Source organism: Phoca vitulina, unplaced genomic scaffold, assembly GCF_004348235.1.
Source record: "Phoca vitulina isolate PV1807 unplaced genomic scaffold, GSC_HSeal_1.0 scaffold74, whole genome shotgun sequence".
NCBI lineage: Eukaryota > Metazoa > Chordata > Mammalia > Carnivora > Phocidae > Phoca > Phoca vitulina.
The window spans coordinates 2,566,894-2,576,605 of NW_022589777.1; the positions used below are offsets into that span (position 1 = coordinate 2,566,894).

At 37.4% G+C, this 9,712-nt stretch overlaps 1 long non-coding RNA gene across 1 annotated transcript; it reads right to left on the minus strand.

Moving 5' to 3' along the window:
- Positions 1-6,472: 6,472 nt before the first annotated feature.
- Positions 6,473-9,394, minus strand: LOC116625190. Its single transcript, XR_004298023.1, has 3 exons — positions 9,182-9,394; positions 7,410-7,498; positions 6,473-6,513 (listed from the first exon to the last, which is right to left on the minus strand). It is a non-coding gene; the product is annotated as an uncharacterized LOC116625190 (long non-coding RNA).
- Between the last annotated feature and the right edge of the window lie 318 nt (positions 9,395-9,712).

Sequence of the window (9,712 nt, forward strand, 5' to 3'; positions counted from 1 at the left end):
GAAGAAACTGTCTTTTCCCCTTTGGATAATTTTTCCTGCTTTGTCAAAGATCAACTGACCATATAGTTGTGGGTTCACTTTTGGGTTTCTATTCTGTCCCCTTGATCTATGTGTTTGTGTGTGTGTGTGTGTGTGTGTGTGTGCTAGTACCACACTGTTTTGATCACTACTGTTCTGTAATGTAACTTGATATCCAGAATTGTGATGCCTTTGCTTTTCCTTCTCAAGGTTTCTTTGGCTATTCAGGGTATTTTGTGGTTCCATACAAATTTTAGGTTTGTTTGTTCTAGCTCTGTGAAAAATGCTGTTGGTATTTTGATAGGGATTGCTTTAAATGTGTAGATTTCTTTGGGTACTATAGACTTTTTAACAATATTTGACTACCTCACATCAGTTGGAAATGCTAAAATCAAGAACACAAGAAACAACAAATGTTGGCAAGGATGTGGGGGAAAAAGGAACCCTCTTGCACTCTTGGCAGGCATGCACACTGGGGCAGCCACTCTGGAAAACAGTATGGAGTTTCCTCTGAAAGTTAAAAATAGAACTGCCCCAAGATCCAGCAACTGCACCACCAGGTATTTACCCAAAGAGTACAATAATACTAATTTAGAGGGATACATGTACCCCAATGTTTATAGCAGCAGCATCTACAATAGCATCTACAAATCATGGAAACAGCCCAAGTGTCCAATGACTGATGAATAGATAAAGAAGAAGTGGTATATATACAATGGAATATTATTCAGCCATAAAAAAAATGAAATCTTGCCATTTGCAACAACGCGGATGGAGTCAAAGAATATTATGTTAAGCACTCATATGTGGAATTTAAGAAACAAAAGAAACAAGGGGAAAAAAATAAGACAGAGAGAGACAAAGCTGGAAACAGAATCTTAATTATAGAAAACAATCTGATGGTTACCAGAGGGGAGGGGTTGGGAGGTTGGGTGAAATAGGTGATGGGGATTAAGGAGTGCACTTGCTGTAATAAGCACCAGGTGTTGTATTGAAGTGTTGAATCACTATACTGCACACCTGAAACTAATATAACACTGTTAAACTGGAACTAAAATAAAAACTTTTAAAAAAATCAAAGAATAGAAGGGACCTATGAAGAAGTTGATTTATGGCAAGAAAAAAATAAGTGTAACATGGACTATGTTTTAAGTTTGCAGAAAAGGATATTTTACTAGAAATAACCTAGGCTCTGATTCAGTAAACCCACCCTAGGTTTTAGTAAGTTCCAGTCTCATAACAAAGCTAAATTCATCTTTCTACAGTCTGTTAATCTTTCATTACTGGCTCTCAGTGAAAGTTACAATCCTCTTTAAAGCCATAAATGCTTTATCAGTATATAGCATTATATTACAGCAGAATTTTTTGATATTATTTAAAACCAAACTTGATTGTAGATACTTCTGCCTTCTAAAAGTTTGGATAAGGTACATAAATCATCTTAATGGAAGAAAAAATATCTCTATCCTGGTTCCTTCACCTATGATGAATAAGATAATAAAACATAAGATTTCCTATTTTTTACTATTTCTGTACTGTTAAAGAGTAAGTAAGACCCAGGGCAGATGACTTTTTTAGCAGAGTTCCTCAATTCGTTTTTCTTTCTGGAAAGTATGCCTGGAAGCAAATAAGGGAATAGAAAGTTAAAATTGGTCTCAAAAACTATTGTGAAAAGTAAGATGTGATTGTACCTTCAAGAAGGAGAGAACGTATCAGCCTGGCAGAAGACTGGAACTTACTGGGAAATTTGATCACTTCCCAGTGGTGGAGTGGTAGAAGAACTTTTAAGAAGGGAAATGTCTACATTTGAAATTTATGGTATTTTCAATTTCTGCAATGAAAAATATCCCTCTCTAAGGTCTGCTGCAACATAAATATTTTTGTGAATGGTTTGAGAGGAAATTAAGGAAAAGAGTACTGTGTTTCTTATTTGAGTTGATGGCAAGAAACATAAATAAGAAGATACAGTGTTGTGGAATATTTACAGGGCTATAAGCTCTGGAGAGGCAGGGTCACGTCTGTCTTACTCATCACTGCCTTGAGAATGAGTCCATGACTGAGATGATCTCCAATAAACATGTGCTGAATGAATTAACAAATTATAGCATCAGTATACAAAGTATAATCATAGTAATGTGAGAACACATAGAAGGAAGTGCTTAACTATTCCTAGAGTTTTCAGGAAAAGATTCCTGAAGAAGTTTAACTGAATGAAGTGCTATTTGAGCAAAATCTTGAGGTCCCCCAGAAAACAGCAGCCTGAGTACATCTAGCCAATGGGGACAACATGTACAGGAGCACAGAGGTGTGAAATGGCCTGGTGTGTCTGGGGATCTGCAGATTGTGTGGTGTGGCTCAGTCTCAGCAACCATGTGAGAGAGCGCTTCTCTCTCATAGGAAAAAGGGGAGCAGAAGTCAAATGCTACCAACTTGGTGTGATCCAGCACAGCACAGAGTCCAGACGTTTCACTACAGGGACATGACTCTGTGTGGATGCTAATAGGACTAGCACCCCATTGTTCAGGACACCACACTCTTATGAATACAAATGACTAAAATAACCTGTGTGGTAAATCTGAAGATGCCTTCTTTTGTCCATGTCAGTTAGGAAAGCAGCAGTTGACATATTCAAGACGCATTCATTTAGAGGCCCAAAGTCATGGAGGCGTTTTAGCTCACACAACTTCAGAGACAACAGAGCACACTGAATATTGAGACTGTGAGACACCCCCTGCCTGTCAGTGCTGTATCGATGAGATCAGATGATCCATGAGATGAAATGGCATTCCTGCCTATTCATAAATTGATACGCATACAATCACAATTGAAATTCTAACACATATGGGAGAAAAACCTAATTAGGATCATCAGAATGTGCACTGGAAATAGCACTGAAATATAAGGAGACTGGGAAAAGAACCTCCAGGCCTTTTGATTATCATAAGCCTAAAATCTGCATATTCATACTCATCTGGAAAGCTACCATGAGCTGTGTGGTCCTTATGTTGCATCTACAATTGCTATCTTCCTTTCCCCACCTCTTGAGTCTTCCACCAAATAATTGCTTAAAAAAAAAAAAAAAAGGCAAGAAATGGCAAGGGTAGCAAAGCAAAATTGTCACTGTATTTTGCAACCTCAAGCCAAATTGGCAGTTCAAACTTCCTTATTCTTACAGATGCTATTAATTTATCCTGATATTAGTGATATTCCAAGATATTTAGACAAAACTATGTGACAGCAAGGAAGGCTCAAAGGACAGGTCCCAGTGGCCTAGTAAAGAAGACAGGGAAAGACGATAGCTGACAGGAAGTCCTAGGACAGGGTTTTAATTTGGGGTCCACATACCACCAATAGGAATATAAATGGATTTCTGGAGTCCATGAATTTGCATGCAAAAATATATTGCATAGTATTTTCACTTATTTCTAACTGAAATTTAGCATTTCCTTAAACTATGAATGTAAGTAAAAAGCACAATAAGATTAGCTGTGCCTGTGACTTTGTAGCCAGGAGAAATGACAGATATTTTGATATAACATTATAATTATTACAAATATGTCACACATACCACTAATGTGAAATTACAGTAGTATTTAGACTTGCCCTTAATCACACTTAATCACAATCTTCCTACCTACAGATATTGGCCTAACTATAGCACACCTCTGCCCCTAGTAGTCATTCAACCTCTAACAATAAAGCTGTGTGTTCTCACACTGGTAACCAAGACATGGTCATTGGCTTCCAGTGGACTTTGAAACTGCTTATTGGTGAATATACTGAAAGGTTTGAGTCATGCTAATATTTTGATTCCTTTATTTCAGTATAATTGTTATCCTCTGTAATTTTGTGTATTTTATTGTATGTATATAAGAACCTTATTCTGAGAATTGGTCTATAAGCCTCACAGGACTGCCAAAAAATTCCATTAAATGAAAAGATTTTTGATCAGTTGGCCTAGATCACATTGCTTTCTGGAAATTAGCAGGCATCAATTCTTATCTTCCTTCCTTCCATTTTTCAACTTGGTATCATTAAAGGGTAGACTCTAGAGAACGGAGTGGGGGGGGGGGGTGGTTGGCAGTCTCCACTACTTAGAATAAAAGCAGTAGGACTTCTAGTTTTCATGTCAGGAAGGACTCAAGTCTGGAAGCCAAACTCTGAGAACTTTCCAAGGTTCTGAACTTGTTCCTTTGCTTGTATTCTTTGCTTAAAATTATTTATATTCCATAGTAGTCAGCAACTCCCTTAAGCCAGGAAGACCTTAGGTTTCCCTTCAGAGGCAAATAGGAAGACAAACACTAAAACAAGAAGCTATCTCTCACACCTGTCAGAATGGCTAACATCAAAAACACAAGAAACGGTGGGGGGTGGGAGGGATGGGGCGGCTGGGTGATAGACACTGGGGAGGGTATGTACTATGGTGAGCGCAGTGAATTGTGCAAGACTGTTGAATCACAGATCTGTACCTCTGAAACAAATAATATATTATATGTTAAAAAAAAAAAAGAAGAAGAGGAAGATAGTAGGAGGGGAAGAATGAAGGGGGGGAAATCAGAGGGGGAGATGAACCATGAGAGATGATGGACTCTGAAAAGCAAACTAAGGGTTCTAAAGGGGAGGTGTGTGGGAGGATGAGTTGGCCCGGTGATGGATATTAAGGAGGGCATGTTCTGCATGGAGCACTGGGTGTTATACGCAAATAATGAATCATGGAACACTACATCAAAAACTAATGATGTAAGTATGGTGATTAACATAACATAATAATAAAAAATAAATAAATAAATAAAACACAAGAAACAACAAACATTGGCAAGGATGTGGAGAAAAAGGAACCCTCATGCACTGTTCATGGGAATGCAAGCTGATGAAGTCACTGTGGAAAACAATATGGAGGTTCTTCAAAAAATTATAAATAGAACTACCATACAATCCAGTAATTTCACTACTGGGTATTTACCCAAAGAAAATGAAAACACTAATTTGAAAAGATATATGCATCCCCATGTTTATCGCAGCATTATTTACAATAGCCAAGATATGGAAGCAACTCAAGTGTCTATCAAGAGATGAATGGATAAAGAAGTGGTATATGTATACAGTGGAACATTACTCAGCCATTAAAAAAGAAGGAAATCTTGCCATTTGCAATAACATAGATGGTTCTAGAGGGTATAATGCTAAGAAAAATAAGTCAGAGAAAAACAAATAACCATATGATTTCACTCATATATGGACATAGTTTAAGAAACAAAAGAAAAAGAGACAAACAAAAAAACAGATTCGTAATTAGAGTGAACAAATTGGTGGCTGCCAGAGGGGAGGTGAGTGGGGGGATGGGTAAAATAGGTGATGAGGATTTTGCACAGCAAATGAAATAGTCAACAAAGGCAACCTACAGAATGGGAGATACTTGCAAATTACTTATCAGATAAAGGGCTAGTATCCAAAATTTATAAAGAAATTATCAAACTCAATACCCAAAAAACAAATAATCCAGTCAAGAAATGAGCAGAAGACATGAACAGACACTTCTCCAAAGAAGACACACAAATGGCTAACAGACACATGAAAAAAATGCTCATTGCTAGCATCAGGGAAATACAAATCAAAACCACAATGACATACTACCTCACACTGGTCAGAATGGCTAAAATGAACAAATCAGGAAACAACAGATGTTGGCGAGGATGTGGAGAAAGGGGAACCCTCTTACACTGTTGCTGGGAATGCAAACTGATGTAGCCACTTTGGAAAACCATATGGAGGTGCCTGAAAAAGTTAAAAATAGAGCTACCCTATGACCCAGCAATTGCACTACTAGGTACTTATCCAAAGGATACAAACATAGTGATCCAAAGGGGCACATGCACCCTAATGTTTATATTAGCAATGTCCACAATAAGCAAAATATGGAAAGAGCCCAGATGTCCATTGACAAATGAATGGATAAATAAGAGGTGGTGTGTGTGTGTGTGTGTGTGCACACACACACACACACACACACACACACACACAATGGAATATTACTCAGTCATCAAAAAGAATGAAATCTTGCCATTTGCAACAGCGTGGATGGAACTATAGGGTATTATGCTAAGCAAAGTCAGTCAGTCAGCTAAAGACAAAGGCCATATGATTTCATTCATGTGGAATTTAAGAAACAAAACAGATAAACATATAGGAAGGGAAATAAAATAAGATAAAAACAGAGAGGGAGGCAAACCACAAGAGACTCGTAACTATAGGAAATAAACTGAAGGTCGCTGGAGGGGTGGGGGGATGGAGTAATTGAGTGATGGATATTAAGGAGGGCCCTTGATGTAATGAGCACTGGGTGTTATATTCAATTGATGAATCACTAAGTTCTACCCATGAAACTTATAATACACTATATGTTAACTAAATTGATTTAAATTTTTAAAAAAGAGTACACTTACCATGATGAGTACTGAGTAATGCATAGAATTGCTGAATCACTATATTGCACATCTGAAATTAATTTAACACTTTATGTTAAATATAAACAAGAGACCAAGTAACAGAATAAGTGGTGGAGTGTGGTGGGGGAGGTAATTTCCAAAAGAAGAGATAAGCACGCTGACTTCCTGTTATAGGAACAGAAGAGGGCAGATACCTGGAGCCATTCTGTGACTGGAGAAAAGGATGCTAAAGTAGGGGACATCTGTTACTCTCTCAATCTTTTCAAAAAATTTTAAGGACATAGAAAAATTGCTGAGGCAACTATTGTATATAATTGTTAGGACTAAATTTACATTCGGATGCCAAAATCTTTAAAGACCCCTGCATACGATGACCACAGTGGTCTCCCTCTAATTCTAGAATATGATCATTGGCCTTAGAAATCCAAAGCCTTGGAGTGCGACCACCACAGCATTACCCACTTCCTACCACTTCCCACCAAGTCCTATAATAGTGACAAAGCATTTCCAACCTGGTATAAAGTGTCGATTCCTTAGGGAACAGAAATAAGTAAGTCCATTTTCAAGAACATTGAGTCTGAAGAAGAAGAAAGAAGAAACAAGAAAGAAGAAGGAGGAGAAAAGAAGAAGGAAGAAAGAAGGGAGAAGGAAGAAGAAGGAGAGGAGGAAGAGGGGGAAGGATACTGAGTCTCTGAAGAAAGAAAAGTGAAAGACAATGGTCAGCATTTCTTCAGTGCTAGGCCTTGTTTTGGATATTTATTTCATTTGATCCTCAAGGCACTAATTTAAAGTAAATATTACTATCCCAATTTTCCAGCAAGCTGAAACTCAGAAGGATTAATTAATTTACTGAAGTTCAAATAAAATAGTCAAGGTTACTTGACTCTAAACGGTTATTCTATATCTACTACATTGTGCTATGCAGAATCACAAACAAGAGCTCACATTATGGAACCAAATCCAAGCTTCTTCAACTTCATTGCATCATAATTTTGGTCAGATTTCTTTCTCTCTCTGTGCTTCAATTCCTTCATCTGTAAATGAGAATAATAGTTCTACTTCACTCAGCACCATGCACTTGGCACATAATAAGTGGGTGATTAAAGTTATTTTCATTATGGCATAGGCATAAGAACAAAACTCAGAAAAAGAAGGCAGCAAGAAACTAAAGATAGCAAGGCATGATCCAGTGTCTCTCATGATTTGCACAGCATTTTGATTCTTTCCATTTTAATTCAGGGAACATTTATTGTACATCCAATATATATAAGGAACAGTATAAAGATGACTTGGAACCAGATTCTACTTTTAAAGATTTTTCTCTTTTAAGAAATGATCAAGTGGCGCCTGGGTGGCTCAGTTGGTTAAGTGTCTGCCTTCAGGTCAGGTTACGATCTCAGGGTCCTGGGATTGAGCCCCACATCAGGCTCCCTGCTCATTGGGGAGCCTACTTCTCCCTCTCTCTGTAGCTCCCCCCGCTTGTGCTCTATCTCTTTATCTCTCTCTGTGTGTGTCAAATAAATAAATAAAATCTTTAACAAAAAAAAGGAAGAAATGATAGAGATGTTACCATGAGCTAGATGGAGGAGACATTCAATTAAAACAAGACCTGTATCATATTGTATTGTAATTTACTATCTCCATTTGTACGGTGAGCCTTTCAAAAGCAGAAATGCTTATTCTTCATTTGTGTCTTCCCAGTGTCTATTCCAGTGCCCTGAAAACAGAAGTTACTTAATAAATGTTCCAGGAAAGAAGAAAGGAAAAAGGGAACCAGGAGGAAGAAGTGAATGGAGGAGAAATATGGAAGAGCAGGAGTAAATAAAAAGGGAGATAGTCTACAAAGAGGCACAATCAGAGGATTGTGGGACTTCAGAGGAAGGTAACATTAACTGGGTGGAAATGCTGTGACATTTGAGGCATACTAAATAACTTGAGGAATGGGTTGGGACTTAGTCTTGTTCATTGTGCTTGACCTGTAGTGGGATTTAGTAAGCATTTGTTCATTGAATTAATGAATGAATAGCACAGGGGTGGGAAAGAGTCTTGGGAAACCACTGTAGGAATCTGGACATGCTACTTCCCTTTCCTATTCTCAGACTGCTCGATGGACAAAATGAAGAATGAAATCATGCCTTTTAATGTCTTCTACTAACATTTTCATCCCTAATTTTTTCCAGTTTATTTTTTTGAAAAATCTAAAGAAAAACTTTATTCTCTGTTACATGGTGGCTAATGCACATTTTTATAACTCTGTGCCTCCCCTCTGGCTCCATGTAGACAGTTCCCAACACTGGGGCTGTAAGAATTGAGGCTCCACAGCTTTTTACAATATCTGAGACTCATTAAACATGTTAAACCAGAAAACTGTATCTTGTGCCTTTTAAATGACACATTTTTTATGTCTCAGGAAATGAGGAAGGCCTGTATAGTAAAAACCAAGAGGCTGACAAGTTACATGAGCAACCTTCTTTTAGATCTTTTCTGGACTGTTAGCTCAGATCTTCTGTCTCATTAAGTGAAACTACTTTCCACTCCTTGTGCTATTAAAGAGATAGGTCATAATACCTTTGAAATGAATGATATATAGAACTCTCTCAGTATGTCAAGACTATGAAGAACAGAAATGATGTGAATTCCAGCACAGCCTCTTACTGCCTGGGTGATTTTTGGACAAGTTACATAATTTCAGCTTCCTATTTAATAGTAGTACTTACATCTAAGGACCATTGGGGATGTTAAATGAGACAGCATCCATGGAAGTTTTTATCTCAGTGCAGGGGCCGTAGAAGTTGTAATGTGTGTTTGCTCTATTATTTGAGAATATTCAATTCTGCTCTAGAAAACAAGAAAAATAAATGGGATGAATGAAACCCTTTAGAAGTATTAAGTATAAAAAGGAAGTAAAAAAGTAGTTTGTAAAATGTAGGCAGAATTCATATGGTATGTTAAATATCAATAGTAAGTAAGTTAGTAACTCGTAAGAATTGTTAAAGATCGATAGGATAAAGGAATATATGAGAGAATAAAAAAAAAAGAGTGCTCCTAATAAATAGAAAGGGATAAAAAGATAAATTCATAGGTATATTATGCCACTTCTGGGATGACAACTATGTCATCAAAAAATCAGCTACCCAGTATGGGCCTATTATGTCCCAGTGTATTCTCTGCCCAAGAAACACAAAATCCGTAACAGCTCCTCAGGTTAATTTGTGAGCTATAAACCCTGCGGTGTGTATTTGCACCTG